Source organism: Hemicordylus capensis, chromosome 3 (assembly GCF_027244095.1).
Source record: "Hemicordylus capensis ecotype Gifberg chromosome 3, rHemCap1.1.pri, whole genome shotgun sequence".
NCBI classification, from domain to species: Eukaryota; Metazoa; Chordata; class Lepidosauria; order Squamata; family Cordylidae; genus Hemicordylus; species Hemicordylus capensis.
Window position 1 is genome coordinate 236,758,259 of NC_069659.1, and position 17,186 is coordinate 236,775,444.

Genomic DNA, 17,186 nt, shown 5'->3' on the forward strand with positions numbered 1-17,186 from the left:
TGCTTAATGAATGAAAGTGTGCTATTTTAACTAAACTTTATTTTAAACTTTTTAAAAACCTATTTTAACTAAACTATAAAGGACAAGGTGTCCCTTCATGATCTCCCCTGCCATCTGTTCAGCTTAGGTAAAGTGGTGGGGAAGCTGTATATGCTCTGGCATGTATGATTTGGAATCTTGGCTGGGTTATGTTAAGTGTTTTTTATGACTTCTGTTTTTTTCGAGTGTTTGTCTTCAGTATATGCTGCTTTGAATGCTTTCTTGAAAAGTGGAGTGTTTTTTAAAAAAATTAAATTGTCGTAGTACTTCTATGAGAAGACACCAGCATATTGGCCATATTCAGTATTTGTCGTATTTGTATATTGGCAACATTCAAAGGACACTAGAGTACTAAAGTGTCCTTTGCACTGTTCATGGTGGAAGCTAGTTCATTAGCTCTAACAATAATTAAATGAAATTGATCCTTTTTTTGGCCTATTGTCATGTTGGCATGCTCTAGTTGCTTTCTTAAATGGTCTAGCTTCAGTAAACACTTCCCATATCAACTTATTTGCCAGTTAACCCCTATGTATCACGGGGTGCTGGCCAGGACTATTGGGCCTTGGAGTGTACACACACCCAGCCCTTTTCTATAACAGAGGAAGGTCAATAATAATGGGTAAGCTGTTTTTCAGGGAATTTTTCAGTTATGCTTCTTAATCTTGAGTTTGAAAAAGACTTCTCTAAGGGGAGACTTCCCTGGCCTTGACTCCAGTGTCCTGTTGTGGTAGAGCAGCAGCAGAGTTGTGTTTCAAAATAAGTGTCGCACATTTCTAGGTTGTGTGAAGTGATGTGCATATTTGAGACAGAGTTATTATTATTTATTATGTTTTATTCAATTTCTATATCGCCCTTCCAAAAATGGCTCAGTGCAGTTTACACAGAGAAACAACAAATAAATAAGATGGAACCCTGTCCCCAAAGGGCTCACAATCTAAAAGAAACACAAGATAGACACCAGCAACAGTCACTGGAAGTACTGTGCTGGGGGTGGATAGGGCCAGTTACTCTCCCCCTGCTAAATAAAGAGAATCACCACATTAAAAGGTGCCTCTTTGCCAAGTTAGCAGGGGTTGGGAGTTGGGAAATCTACAGTCCTTCAGGCCCTTTTTTCAGTTTGCAGTGGTTTGTGCATGGATGAGTTTCATTGAACTGTAGGTTTTCAATCTTTATATAAAGCCACTTATTGAATGCATGATTTCCACCCTCCTAAATTAGCCAGTAAATCTATCGCAGTTCTGCTTTATGCTGACGATGCAGTTATTGTATCTAGAATATCTGTTGGCATGAGAAGAGCTTTATGTAGGTTAGCTCAATACTGTGGAGTATTTATCTGTAAAAGTCCAAAAGTCTAAGATCATGGTTTTTGCTAATAAAAAAAACAAAAACCCCAAAACCCAAAGCCCTAAGAAACATGTCTGGCAGATTAATGGGGAAGTAATTGATCAAGTAAGGACTTCTAAATACTTGGGAGTGGTTTTCAGTGAAAATAGCTTTTGGAGGGCCCACTGTAAGCATGTTGCAACTAAAGCTCAGAAGAGTGTCTCTGCTATCTTAAAATTCTTCTTCCACAGCAGTGGCCTCTGTATACCTCCTGCACTTAAGGTTTATGAAGCTAAAGTGCTCTCACAATTGATGTTATGGTGCTGCTATTTTGTGCTCAGGATACCTTTAAACAAATGGAAATGGTCCAATCAAAATTTTTCGTGTTCTGTTCTCAGCCCCCAGATGCATACTCAACGTTATTCTGTCAGGAGGCTGGCCTAACAAGAGTGGAGGCCAAGGTTTGGATGCATGTATTTAACCTTTAGATTTAAACCATTTTCTGTCATAAAGGACTAGCTCCACTTGTTTTGGAAGATGGCTTCCAATCTAGCTGGCATAAATTGCTCTATGATATGTTGGGCAAGCATGGATTTCCCCCTAAATTTCCAATGCCTCTGGGCCATGCTGCTGCTAAAGAGCTTATAAAACAACATACATATAGCAAACCATGAAAAGCAGAGCGACCTAGCATGAATTTCTGCAAGAAACTTTCTTGGTAGTTTCACCAGTTACCTTAAACCAGCCCACTATTTAATGAATTTAACTATCTTGTCCCAGAAAAGGGCCTTCTCCCTCGCAGGATTTAATACACTTCTATCTGCTGTACTGGAGGGTAGGTACCGTAAAATCCCTTTTACCAGTCAAATCTGTCCTTTGGGGCAGGATGTCCAAACTGCGACTCATGTTTTTCTATAGTGCTCATTTTGCAGAGATATTCATATTTTTCTTATCTTTGCCCTCTTATCAAACATCCCTGATAGAATGGATGATGGATATACTACTTTTTAAATAGCTGATCACTGTGTATCTACAACACTGTGTGTGGCCAAACTTTGTGCGGCTGCATGTAAGATCAGGTCTGAGCTGATTTGAGTTATCGGTGTTTTGTATTACCGTGTTATTTTCATTGTGCTTTGTATTGTTTCTGTGATGTTGGGTCAATGACCATAATAAAGTCTTCGTTCATTGAACTGTAGAGCACATTGTAGTCCTCTTTGTGGAGCCCTTTTGCCAGTGGTTAGATTCTCACACTAGGAGCAAAGGAATGCAGGTTCAGATCTCCACTTAGCCATGAAACTCCCTGAGTGGCATTGGACCAGTCACTATTGCTCAATCTAATCTACTTTGCAGGGATAAAATGTGTGTGTGGAGAGGGGGAGAGAGGACATCATGTATGCCACCCTGAACTCAGTTGGAGGAATGGCAGGATAACAATAAAAAATTTATTTCCCATTCATCTGCAGCTGCGCGTAACTTGTGTCACAGAACATTTTCAAATATTCTGTAGGTCTAGTATTGTAATGCATTTTGCTCACCTGCAACCTCTATACAGAGAAGCTAGTAGAAGGGAAGTAGAAGTAACTGGGAAAGTTACAGTCCAGCTCATGGGAGAGTAGAAGCTTTGGTTGTATTCTCTATCTGACTATGTATGTCCTTTGTAAAACAAACTTTTTTTGGTCATTATTACTTTCAGTAATTAAATTATTGTTGTGAATGATTTAAAAATAAGATTCTAGAAGCTAGGAATTTATTACTGTTTGCCAGGTAATCAGATTCTACTCTACATTCTCTTTTGGTCAATGTTCATATTTTAATGTGTTACAAGGACAACTGGAAGCATAAAACTAGGTTCACCAATATGCTGTAAAATGGTCTTGTTCTTTAAAAAAAATAATACTCTGCATTATCACATAATGTTTTGAAGCTGTGGCTATTTGGTGTTGGGGGCCAGCTGTAGAAAAGCAGACTATTGCCAGCTGAGACATAAGAAACTTTCCCCAAATACATTACTTCTAAATACTTTTATATTTCATTTATATCAGACCATGTTGAGGAGGTAGTGAGAGGATGAGGGCACAGAGGAAAAAACATTTGGAATATTATGTAACATACACAAACTTATAAATTCATTAGTTCAAAACAGCTTTATTTGTGCATGGACCTACTCTGTAACTCCTTTAAACTGTAAGACTAGTAACCTATGAATTTATAACAAGCACTTAGATTTTAAATGCAGTGGCTGTGCAGTCTAACAAATCAGTTTTATGCTATATTTTTTGCTAGCACTAGTATATTTACTTTTTTTGGATAGAAAATAAAACACAATTATCTCTTGTATGCCCTTTGAAAGGTTGAAATAAAAGTGCATCTACTTTATTCCAGTGGCATTTTTTGTAGTGAGTCCAACAACCATGGAAACATGCTTAAATGTGAAGGTCAAATCTTAGATGTCCATGTACATCAGGAAAACCCTTCTGTTACCTGCATCCAGCTGCCTTGAGTATTAATGGAGCTGCTAAACGTTCGGACTGGTGAGCAGATTCTGTAATGTCACAAATGTCTGGGGGAAACTTTGCACATGACTCCATTCTGGAAATGTTCCAGCTGCTCGTACTGTAAGGACTGCGGAACTGCCTAACGTTTCTAGGGCATAGCATGGGAGTTCCCTGCACCAAAAGGTACTTCCCAGACATCCTGGGGAAAGGATGAAAGAAAAGCAAATATGATAAAATACATGGCATTTTCAAATATGATAAAATTCACTTTCCCATTCAGTAAACATGACTGAAATCTGCACTGAGGAGGAATTCTGGCCATTATAATACTTCCCTGCCTTGCCTGCTTAGTATGCAGGGGCTGTTTCCTCATCCAGCATGAGTATCTCCCCGTCTCTCATACATCATACACTCAGCAAAGCAAGCAGCAGTGGATGCGGAGAACCCTGGCAGTACAAATGCTAGTGTTTTGCTAATAACCTTGGTGCTGCTGCAGCAAGGTTACTGGCTGTATTGACTGAAAGCTGCAACTTTATTTCCATTATCAGATTGTCTCTGGACACCTTTAGGGGGGAAATCTTCTCGGAGGAGAATCTAGTCTATTCTTTAATCTTTCAGTAAAAATATTAAGTTGGTATTGAGGTAGAAACTTGGGTCTCAAAGGCTTCCTGCTACTGGTTCCATTTTTAAGAGAGAAAGAAAAAGAAAAGTAAGTCAAATCATTATTTTGAGCTAGCTTGCAACAGGAACAAAAATGTTTAAAGCTCAGAATACTCAAAACTTGATTGTTGAGATGGGCTCCATGATGTACACTTTTATTTCAAAGCTTGCTACTAGCATTATTTTCTGATAGTTTAGTTACAGTTAAATGATAAATAGACAATCTCCATTTTTAGCAGAAAGCACCTGGTATTTTATAGTAAGGCGTGTGTTTGGCTCACCTTGTACACCTCAGTCCAAAAATACCTCGGCCTGCACATCTTTCGAAGCAACCCCTTCTAGGCTTGTTTATGATTCCAGGCACAGATTATTTAATGCTAGGGTAGGCAACATAAGGCTCATGGTCTGCATCCACCCCACCAAAGCTTTTTCATGATAATGATCTTTCCTTTGATTGAGAAATAATGCTTCCATCTGTGCAGTGCCTAAACTCCTCTCTATGCAAAGGCTATTGAAATATACTTCAAAGAATTCTGTATATTATTGGCTTACTTTGTAATATAGATCTTGTCAATATCTGATATTCAGATCTAAATTGAGCAATTTTTTCTGCCATTACTTATTTGACACCAAACGCTTCTATAAACGAGAGGAGAGCTGATCTTGTGGTAGCAAGCATGACGTGTCCCCCTAGCTAAGCAGGGTCTGCCCTGGTTGCATATGAATGGGAGCACTGCAAGATCTTCCCTTCAGGGGATGAAGCCGCTCTGGGAAGAGCAGAAGGTTCCAAGTTCCTTCCCTGGCTTCTCCAAGATAGGGCTGAGAGAGATTCCTGCCTGCAACCTTGGAGAAGCCACTGCCAGTCTGTGAAGATAATACTGAGCTAGATAGACCAATAGTCTGACTTGACATATGGCAGCTTCCTATGTTCCTATCCCAGCACAGAATATATTGATGCCACAGGAAATGACTCCCTAGCCTACCCTGGATCTGACTCTATTGGGTAGCATTTCACAATGCCAGTTTTTATAAAATAGTCATGCACCTCGGCATTTTAAGTTTCCCTAGCCATGTAGGTATCCAACAGTACATCAGTGAGCAGTGACATTTGCCAACTGGGTGAAGAGGCGCATTTTTAATGTGGTGACTCTTGTATTTAGTAGGGGGAGAGAAACTGCCCCTATTTAGCTCACTAGAGTGTCCCTCCCAATGGCTGTGGCTGGTGTCTCCTTTGTGTTTCGTTTTAGGTTGTGAGCCCCTTTGGAACATGGAGCCAACTTCTCATTCCATTTGCTGTATACATCTTTTGTTGAAAGGCAGAATATAAATAGTGTAAATAACATGCATCACTAATGGCTAGGTTTTTGAGACAGTTGGTACTTGCAGAGGAGGTGGTGAGTAGAACAGCTTTTTACCCACCTCCTCTGCCATCAAGTACAAGTCTTGTAATCGGGATCAGCTCCCCAAGTACAAATTTATATGTGCTTTACAGGATTGGTGCCTGTGTGTGCAGTGGTGGCTTCCCCTGCAAAGAGTGCCATTATAACCAAGAAAAATTGAGCCCTCACTCATGTGTATTTTGCAGCCAGAACAATGATTTATACATGTTGGTGTTCATAAATCACTCTTTGTGTACACATTGTAGTTGGGAATTGATTCCAGAGTACAAATGCATTGTATTAAAGCAGCCTTGAGCTGCTTATTTCCACCCAAGCAATCTCAGTTGGCTTCTAAAATTAGTAAAGGCAAAAGTAGAAATGGAAAAACTATTTCCCCAGAGTCTTCATCATTGATGCCGAATACCAAGATACACTCTTGACTGTTTGGCGATTCTTAAGGTGCTTGGTTGCTTCATTTAGGCAATCCATTTGGTGAAAGGGTACTATGAATTTGCAACCTATCAATTGTACTCTCTGTATTCTAATGATGTGATATGCTGGCTATTATAAGCGTGGTGTAGTGGTTAGAGTGCTGGACTAGAACAGGGGAGACCAGAGTTCAAATTCCCATTCAGCCATGATACTTTCTGGGTAACTCTGGGCCAGTCACTTCTCTCTCAGCCTAACTTGCATCACAGGGTTGTTGTGAGGAGAAACTTAAGCATGAAGTACACTGCTCAGGGCTCCTTGGAGGAAAAGTGAGATATAGAATGTAAAAACAAACAAACAAACAAACAAAATAAAGCCACAATAATGAAGATGACATTTTTCTTGGAAGCTGAAGGAACAACAACATTCTATTTAAGGTGTCAGCTATGGCTTTCATCCCCTTGTCATATGACCTTAAGCACTAGAGCAAGTAGTTTGCTGATGTTGTATTTTCCTGTCTAAATAGAACATGCTTTTAAATCAGGATTCATAATACTCATGTAAGTGCATGCAATTGGTTTTATAATCTAGGGAAGAAGATAGTCAGGTAAGCCCTAAGCTTCAGCAAGCCCTTCACAAACACATTGACTTGCAGGAACGCTGCATCCTTCCTCCCTGAAGCATACAAAAGGTTTCATGTGTCCTCACGTGCCCCACTACTTGGGCCAATATGAGAGTGAAGACCTTCTCTAGAAAGTGTTTCTATGAAGCAGATAATCTCCTCTTCGTGGGCTAGCTTTAGACCAGGCCTTCTCAACTTCACAACACCCCCTGCTGTTTTTGGCCTACAACTCCCATAATCCCCAGCCATAGTGGCTGATAGCCAGGAATTACGGGAGTTGAAAGCCAACATCTGCAGGAAGGATGAAGTTGAGAAGCCCTGCTTTAGACACAATAGATCATTCTATTGGATAGTGACATCTCACTGTTTTCTGAAAGTTCATATTTGAAGCCAAGCTAGTCACACCCACTCTTTCAACATGTAACCTAGCCTGCAAAGTCACCTGCATATGTGAAGTTGAACTTGAATTTTCTCACCCTTCGATTGCTACCTCCAGCCTATAGTTTGTCAGGCTCTAATGGAATCAGGGGCTTCCGCTTTTCCCCTTTTATTTTATTTTTGATGAAGCCATTTAATTTCAATTTAATACATATTCATCACATGCTCCCTTAAAATGTTATATATCTACTGTAACTAGATTCATTATTTCAGTCCTATTTATCTTGTTTGTTTCCTAGATATTTTTAAAAATGACTGTGGGAGATCAAATACACATCCAGCACTCAACTTTATCTTTCAAACAGTTGATCCAGCAAAATAATTTTGTTTTTTCACCTATTAGCTTCAAATTGCTCTGAAGTGATAGATCCCTTTCCATGAAACAGTTGATTCCCATATTTGGATCCAGTCTCTCCCAAGAACATTTTCCCTTGTAGAAATTGCATCTACTGCCATTATACCTCTAGTACATTTACCAATCTTGTTGACCAAAAGACATACTGTATACTTTACATCCCTTTACTACATGTAATTCTGCCTCTGTAGTCTATTTTGTCCAATGTTCCTGTCACTTATTGTATGAGGGCAAAACTATTAGAACTCTGAAAGAGAGGGTTGGTGAACATTGATGTAACATCAAACATAAAAATAATAAAGCACCATTGGTCCGACACTGGTTGCAAAAGAAACATACCTTATCAGTTTTTCATTCTGAGTTCCACAACATATACCCTCATGCCCTGACAAGATTTTGTTGCTAAAAGAGACTAGATGGATCCTTAAATTGAACTGCTTAGTCCCTAGGGGCCTTAATAAGGATCTTGGTCTTAAAATGTTAATATAATTCTGGTAGTGTAGTTGCACCTGTTTCTGTATGGCAGGAAGCTGCTCTTGTATTTACATTTGGTTTTTCCATGGACAGTCCATTCTACCCTAGTAATAGGTTGGGTTGGTATTTTGCAAACCTGCATTGAAAGAGTTAAGTTAGTTTCATTGTGTTGTACTCATGGTCTGCTGCTGTTTGACTAACTAGTCTATATACCTGTGGTCTCCTTAAAGGCAAAGTGTGCCATCGAGTCGGTGTCAACTCCTGGCGACCACAGAGCCGTGTGGTTGTCTTTGATAGAATACAGGAGGGGTTTAATATGGCCATCTCCCATACAGTATGAGATGATGCCTTTCAGCATCTCTCTATATTGCTGCTCCCCGACATACCAGCGGGATCAAACCGGCAACCTAGTGAAGTCTTTTCCAGCTGAGCCCTTAGGTGGCTCATGGTCTCCTTACCTTATGTGAGGATTTCTTTTTTACTGAATAGCTAAGCTTCTTACAAGTTGAGTATTCTGCTTTGTAAACACTGTGAGTTGTTTTATAATCTTCTACTCTTTTGTAGTTCTTGCATTTTAGTTTTAATGTTACTCAGCCATTTGAGTCAAGATTTTATTTTTCTGTCATTTCTATGTGGACTATTTACTTCATGTGTTGCATTCACCATGGTCTAGCTAATTTGAATACCCCTATTACATTGTTTAAACTTGCCAGTTTGTTTGTAAGAAGCTATTGACTATTTTCTATGGTTTACTTCTTCTTAAAACCTTTGTATGAATTAGTTAGTTTGTTTATAAAAAGCTATTTATCATAACTAAACCTTGGTGGGGTGTGTGTGTGTGTGTGTATCTCCATCCCCTGAAGAAGAGTGTTTACTTGAAATCAGTGTTCTCTCTAATTTTTTTCATCTGTTTGCAGAATGAGTTTTGTTCTGGGCAGCAGTATCAAGGCAATATGTGTGCACATGCATTCAGAGTGGGGCCTTCTGGCTTCAACCTGAGCAGGATCTAAAATTAACTGAGCGTACATTAAAAAAATTGTGAGTGTGTGCACGTGTGCATGCCTTGGAGGGAACACTGCTTGAAACGTGTGGGGTTCTATGCTTTAATAAATATTACACCATTCCTGTTTCCTTCCTTCAAATTGCTCTTAGACAGAAATTAGTAATAGTCATAACTATCCTTTTGCCCAATTGGTCTTGCCCCTCTAACCCTGCATGATGACAATCAATCTAGTTGGGCTCAGGCAAAATTAGCTTCCCTGGGCCTCTCCCCACTGTCCCTGCTCAACATGGGCTTCGATCAGGCAAAAGCAACTATTAAGCAGCGCATTACAGAGACTGAGCGCCAAACGGACCTCAGTAGTGTCTCAAAATTTTATATCAGTTAGGAGCATAGATATACTGCCTCTCCTGCAGGATCTCTCACTCATTTGGAGGTCCCAAACCACAGGAGGGCGTTCACTTTGGCTCGCTGCCATGGTCTCCCCTCAGCAGTGCTAGAGGGCCGTTGCAGAAAGATCCCACTTGCAGAGCGGTTATGTCCCTGTGGCTCAGAACAGATCAAAACTATTGACATGTCCTTCTATACTGCCTGTTTTATAGAGTGTCGCCCTTATTCTCCCATTGCTAAGCAAGTTCCCAGGACGTTCAAGACAATTCTACAGCTTTCTGTTGCTTTCTGACTCTAGCCTTGCCATTACGCATAGTGTTGCCAAGTTCTGTGCGGCTGCAATCGGCATCCATCGAAGGATGATAGGCTGTGAGCCCGCTTAATCCAATTCTTGATGACTCTGGATTGAACTTGCACTTGCCCATGCCTCCATACCTATTGTTTTATTGCATTGTACTACATTTTATGACTTTTAAACTTAATAGTAATAGTAGTACTTTTAGCTTTTTTAGTACTCTTATTTTTTAACATGTAATCACCCTCATACATTCTCAGTATTATTAGTTCTTTTAATGTTAGTATGCATCATCATATATGTCACCACCTTCTACTTCCACTTTTATTTACTTGTATTCTTTAACATGTGCTTTTATGCTGGTCTATGACTGTAATAAAGGATGATGGTAGTGGTAATAGTCATAGACCATAACAGCAGTGCCACCTAATGGCACAGCGGGGGAAATGACTTGATTATCAAGCTACAGCTTGCCAGTTTGAATCCCGGCTGGTATGTTTCCCAGACTATGGAAAACACCTATATTGGGCAGCAGTGACATAGGGAGGTGCTGAAAGTCATAATCTCATACTGCACGGGAGATGGCAATGGTAAACTCCTCCTGTATTCTACCAAAGATAACCACGACAACCAGGAGTCGAAACAGACTCGATGGCACACTATAATAGTAGTAAGGGCAAAGCTGCATTAAAGGTCTTGTTGGTGAGACTTTGACCTGAAAAACTACCTTCAAGTTGAGGTTTGATAGATTACAAATGAGTATTTGTGACTGTTGTCTCTGTAGAATAGTTAGTTGCTCTGGTCAGCAAGCTTTTAGGTATTTTTCATTGGATGAAATGCACGTGGTTGGGTATCTATTGCACCAGGTACAGCTTGAAAGAGGCTTTAGGATGAAGAGTTGCTGAAGCATGATACTTTGAACAGCTGCGGCTTTTATCTGCAATTTTGTCACGTTAACATTCTCTCTTCAGAAAACCAAAATTACCACTGTTGGTAGAGCTATACTGAGAGGCTCTGTGTAACAATCAGTCATGCTCTGGTGGCAAGAGTGGGTTTGCTGCTGCAGAGTCGAACTTTGGAGAAAGATAGTGTGCAAATGGATTATTACTGCGCAAGATGCGAAGGCCAGGCTCATTCGTATGGAATCTGCCCTCTTTGCTCCTTGTGCTCTTGTCGGAATGTCTCAGAAAAATTAAGACTGTTTGGAACACAGAATGTGTGTTTTCAGTTGGCTGAAATGCGCTTCCAACAAAAAACTTACAGCCAGCAGCTATAAAGAGCTCCTTGGCTCCTTTATAATAACTTCCTCACTATAGATTAGTGTGGTGGTGGAAAACCAATGTGCATATGGGTTTGCTATGGTGTGTGTTGGGTAGGTTCTTTCTCTTTATGTCATAAGTTGCTTTCCTGGAATGTACTTTTGCAACTTGATCAGTAATAGTTATAGTAAATGTAATATAATCCCGCTAGCCAGTTAAACCATGAGTGCCTATTTTAAAGTTGCTGGGCTCTCCATGTATTACTAGATGTGGAAAATCGTAGGAGTATGCAATTCTGCAGTTATTTTTCTGGAAGCTGGTACACTAGCTCACTGCTGCAAGTAAGACAAGCAGGCGTAAGTGATTTGATAAATTATGCACAAGTAGCAAGAGCTGTGGCATTTGCTAATCCTCTCCATCACCCCTTTCCCTAAGCTGAGAAAGGGTGTTTGAAGGAGCAGACACATCTGCAGCTGGCATAAAACCATTTCTATTAGGGCTATGTCTAGTCTGGATAAAGATTATAGCTTGCCTTTAGAACTTGCAGTATTGCAAGTGTTAGAAAGCAGTAAACTGCAGTAATGAATTTGCCCAGTCCCAAGTGTGAGGAAATGAGCAGCCAGTATCTTTCTAGTGAATGATAGTTGGGAAGCAACCACAACCAATTAACCGTGACAGGCTTCCCATGCTAGTTAAGTATAAAATTGGGGTAACTAACAAAACATATTAATTTTCCATCTTAATTGTCTATGTTACCAGTTAGCTATATTGGGTCTGCATGCTCTGAGGGGGGGAGATGGGTATCCTGCAATAAGAGAAGCTGAAACATGTGACCAGGGTAAACTAGCAAATGTGTGTGCTTGTGGTTTTTTGTGTGTGTTTTGCCTGATTCTTCTGCTAATCAAGCAGGTGGCAGGGTTCAAGGAGTTGTGCAAGGTACTGCATCTGGAAATGTAGTGGGTCCCCATCTGGCTTGTAATACCTTGGCAGACATTGGCTATGAACTTTGAAGAATATATTCAGTGTAAGACCTATACGTTTGCTTTAAAACAACAACAACCAAGTTCTGGTAAGAATTAATCTGCCTCCTTTCCTTTCACTGTTATCTTAATTGATAATTACCATCTTCACAAGTTAGCCTACTTCAGCCTTAAACATTCACACATCTGCCATCTTGAATCAGGGTCGATGACAACATTGCAAACCACATTCTTGAGCCATCCCTATGTGTCACTACAGCTGTAGCAAATTTGGCACAAATAGGTTAGATGGTCCACAAGTTAGCCCACTTGCACCTCAAATGTTTACGTGTCTGCCATCTTGAATCGGGGTGGATGTCATCATCACAAATTATGCTGTTGAGATGTCCCTACAACTGTACCCAATTTGGTCCATATTGATTCAGACATAGCAAAGTTGATTGGGACACACACAGAGCCAGGTGATCTCATAAGCTTACTTTCTTTACGGAAAGTAGGCTAAAAAGAATACAATAACACATGTTTTTAATATGTCAATTGTACATCATTTTTTTCTTATGGCAAGGAAAGGAGGAAAGTTGTAATTCTTCTGAGCTCTTAACAGTGTGAGTTGTCACAGCCACTCTGTTTGCTTCAGTTCTTATTATACAAGACCTAAAACACAACATCTACCTGGTTAAACCATTGGACCCTCTAGCTCAATCATCCTTTCGACAATAGCAGCTACTAGGTCCTCCAAAGGTATATTTAGGACTGTTGCCTCCTCCACAAGAGTGTTCAGCTGCTTCTGCCACTTCACCCCATGTGCGCTGTTTCTCTTTCGCTCTCTCTCTCCTCTGCTATCCCTAAGCTGTATTTGGGCTGCTCTCCCTTCCTTAAGTCAATCCAGCATGAAATTCATATTCACTGCTGCTCATTGCTGCCTCTCTCTGTTGCTGATGGCTGCTTCCCTCTCTTCCACATATTTTGCGAGAGAATCTGCCCAAGAGTTGTGCTTAAACTAGTCTTGAGGTGCATGTGGCTACAAGCTATGGGACAGGTGACATATGTGAACACACACCCTGAGTTAAATTATGGAAGTAAAGAAGTGAGTGGCTTCAAGAATATTATTTTGTAACTAGCTTAACCCGTGCAGAGCAACTGTGCCACTAGTACTTTATTGCTCTCCTTGCCTATCCCTTCTTTCTCTCTAACCCCTTCCTTTTCTCTCTCTCTCTTTCTCTCCCCTCCACTCGCTCTTCTTCCTTTGTCTCTCTCTCCTTCCTTCTCTCTTCCCTCGTTTACTCCTTTCTTTATACTTGCACTTCCCCCCTCTTTCTTCCTTTCCCTTCTTTATTTCACTCTTTCCCTTCCTTTTAATTTTTTTGTTTCATTTTTGCTCCCTCCCTCCCTCCCTCCCTCTTTTGACTATCTTTCTTTCCCTTCTTTGTTGGTTGTCTCGCAAGCCCCGCTCACAGGAGCTGGCTGCTCTCCTTGGCTAGCAAGGAAGGGAAGGGTGCTTCTAGGCGTGCTGTCATGGCAAAGGTTCTGCTCTGAGTGCAGCATGTTAGACTGGGACCTGGAGAGGGTCACATCACGATCACATGTGTAGCTGTCTGAAGCACCAATCCCTGTTCCCTCTCGGGTAACACCCCCCCCCCATGCTGTGTGTTCGTTGGGATCTCTCTCAGATGCCGTTATCTCACACACACACACACACACACACACACACACACACACACACACACACGGATGTGTGAGAGAAACATATACAATGCAAACAAACTGTTGGTGTGGTGACAGTCTCATGCTAAGCTGCTCCCTCTGTAATATCTCCTCCCTTGAGTGTGAGGGGAAGGCCATGTGTTTTACTTTGGAGGCTTCTCTGCTGCTCCCCCGCAAATATGAGGAGCATCCGCACAGCATGCTCTCCCGTGTGTGTGAAGCTGCTCTACTCTCCCTAAAAGGGGGGGGGTGTCACATGGTTTGGCTTGAGGGAATCTCTTAGTTCTCATACTCGCACCAGCTCCAGCTCCTCCTGCTGACAGGCATGAAGCTGGTGACCACAGCTAAATACGCCTAAATACATATTTTCCCTAAATACACCTCCTTTACTGAATCATACCATTGGTCCATCTAGCTTAATATTGTCTACACTGTGACCCTTCAAGAAAGGGGTCATGCCCTTCCCTGCTTGGGACCGTCTACATTCAGAGCATGTACTCTACCACTGAGCTACATCACCTCACCAAATATTAAAATGGTCAAGGTTAAAGTTGTTCAGGGATTGCAGCCAGCAGCATTACTTGGAGCTATGTATTTGGTATGTGTCATAATTAGGGCAGTCACCTAGTTAAAGATACTATAACTGATTGATCACATGATTATAATCAAATTGCCTAAACTTGCAGATGAATAAAGCAATAATTCTGTAGAACAAATGCATACTTCCTTTGTTTATACATGATGCACACATGAGAGACCGAGGGGGAGGAGGAATGCCTCTAAGATGGCACCAGCCTCCCATGGGTTTTTTGTAAGCACTTGGAAATACATCTGTTTCCCAGTTTAACAGGTACCCTTTTGTAATCAATCAAAAAGCTAATCTTGTTGGTAAACTGACACAATATTATAGTCTTAGTTACAATACCATCTTCACACTCTGAACAAGCTTGTAAAGTTCATTTCTATCCATTTTACTGATGTTAAGCTGTGGGCTGTTTTTCCTCAGGATCATGTTATGATGAGATTTGATCTGGTTCTGTCAAGTACCCACTTTAGAATATGCGTCTGTGGAAGTGGTATTAGATGGCCTTAATTCATAACAGTTTGGTAGTGTATATGTGGTACTTGTCCTAATGAAATCACTACTCCTGTAGGTAAAAACTAGGGATGTGCAAAATGTTTCAATGAAAACATTGAAATGGGCCGTTTCAAGTGTTTTGAGCTTGAAACAAGACACCCTTTGAATAAAAAGAGGGCCTATTTAAGGGTTGGAACAAAACATTTCAAGCTCCATTTTGCAGGCCTGTTTTACCCTTGCTTATTGGTTTTCTGGCACTGGCTTCCGATCTCCTTACGTCTTGGTTAGCTTGTTATGCAAATCAAGGATTGTCATGGGCAACTGTGCCCCCATTGGCTGGGGGGGAGGAAGGGGGGGACACAAAAAGAGGGAATTTCAAAATTTATTCAAAGGGATTAAGAGGCAGAGAGAGCCCTTAGAGTGTGACTCACTTGAAGAGGATATGTCAGGAGAGGCGGAAGGTAGGTTTGATGATGTGGTTTTCATTTTTCAGCACCAGGGGCACACCTAGACAATTTGGGTGCCCGGACCACCCAGCCGCAAGGGCCCAACACATCCTTTGGGGGGCCCACACTGCCAAATCTCTGCTGTTGTTGTTTTATTCTTACTGTGGCTGAGGGGTGGCTGTGGGGGAGGGAAGTGTAGTAGTCCTTCTCCCCACTCCCCCTGGCAGTGGTGGGAACCGGAGTGATACTGGGCCCATGTGTTAGGGCCAGCGTCTTTTACCAACTGCAAGGTGCATCTGCTCAGTTTAGAGATCGTCACAAGCCCATGACGTCATGGGCTTGCACCAATCTCGACTATGCAAGTGTGCCTCACAGTTGGTAAAAGACGCTGGCCATAGTACATGCTCCCAGTCTCACTTCTGTCCCCACTACCTCGGGGGGGGGGGAAGAGGGGAGAAGGACTGCTCTGCTCCCCCCCCGCAGTCACCCCTCAGCTGCAGTAACAGCAGAGGTTTGGTGGGCTGTGACGTGGCTACTGGAGGCCCTCCCAGATCTTGGAGGACTGGGTCTCCAATGGTCCGGGGGTCAGAGCTCCTCTGCTCAGCACTGAGTATAATATGCTGTGATACTGCTTCTATAACTATCTGGTTTTGCTGGATCTCAGATTGACGACAAAGTTAGAATTTGGTTGTCTTCCTTCCTTGAGTTGTGGTCTGTTTTGTTTGTGAGATAGTGTTCTTGCAAGAAATGGACAGTGGCTGCTCTGTGTGTATGTGTGTAATATTTCTTGGTGATTGCTGTGAAGAGCACCATGTATGGTTTTGAGACTAAGTTGTGCTTCACTCACTGCTCTACAATCTGGATTGCAAGGTGTACTCAGTCAAAAAATGTGGCTGAAGTTGCTCTTGTTGAGCTTATGGCTATGCTTGCTGCTAATTAAGGGTGCAGCTGTGGCAGCTGTTGCAATGCTAGGAAGTCATAGCATTTGAGAGAGCAGTTTGTGCCAGTGATGTTACTGCAGTGTATGCACTGTGGCTGGCAGTGGTTTCTGGGTCAGTGATTCTCTTTTGGCCATTTTGTGGCTATGTGTGAAATGTGTGTTGGGAGGGACAGATTCCTCTTTACTGTGTGCTTCTGCAGTGTTTTTCAAGGCATGGTTTGCAAAATACATTGCACACTGCAATACAAAACTTGTGTGTGCACTCTGTAAGCATAGCTTGTTCTGGTCATAGGGAACAATGGGTTAACTCAAAATACCCCATTGTCCCCCATGGGTGACTCCAAGGGACACCAAAGTGGATTGGGTGGTAGGGCATGATGACTGCTACCTACCACCCAACGCACAAAAGAAATGGGCTAGTGGGCGATTTTTTAACCTTGCCCAAACCACCTATAAGATCCTATGGGGTTTGGGGGGAAAGTAAAAAAAAATTTGTTTAAAGTTGCCTGCTTGGCCATTGCTTTTGTGGGTTGGGTGGTAGTTAGCACCCATCATACCCTCCCACCCAATTCACTTTGGTGTCGCTAGGAACTACCCATGGGGAACAATGGAGTGTTTCGAGGCAGGTACTCATGCCTCTGAGTACCAGTTGCAGGGGAGTAACAGCAGGAGGGCATGCTCGCAACTCCTGCTGTAGGCTTCCAGTGGCATCTGTTGGGCCACTGTGTGAAACAGGATGCTGGATTAGATGGGCCTTGGGCCCGATCCAGCAGGGCTGTTCTTATGATCCCTATAGCCAAAATACTTGAAACGTTTTGAGTTTGTTCTATTGAAACAACCAGTTCAGCTGGTGCTTTGACAAAACGTTTCGGCCATC

General features: G+C 41.7%; 1 protein-coding gene across 4 annotated transcripts in view; it reads left to right on the forward strand.

The window, feature by feature from the left end:
- The window catches only part of MCU (mitochondrial calcium uniporter), a 161,547-nt gene that overhangs the window by 59,746 nt on the left and 84,615 nt on the right, over nt 1–17,186 (forward strand). Inside the window, exon 1 of one of the 4 annotated variants that reach the window (XM_053310645.1) lies at nt 4,551–4,569. The exons of the other annotated variants lie outside the window; for them this stretch is intronic. The gene's annotated coding sequence lies outside the window, so the exon portion shown is untranslated. Of the gene's footprint in view, nt 1–4,550; nt 4,570–17,186 lie in introns of those variants that run through there. 4 annotated transcript variants of the gene reach the window in all.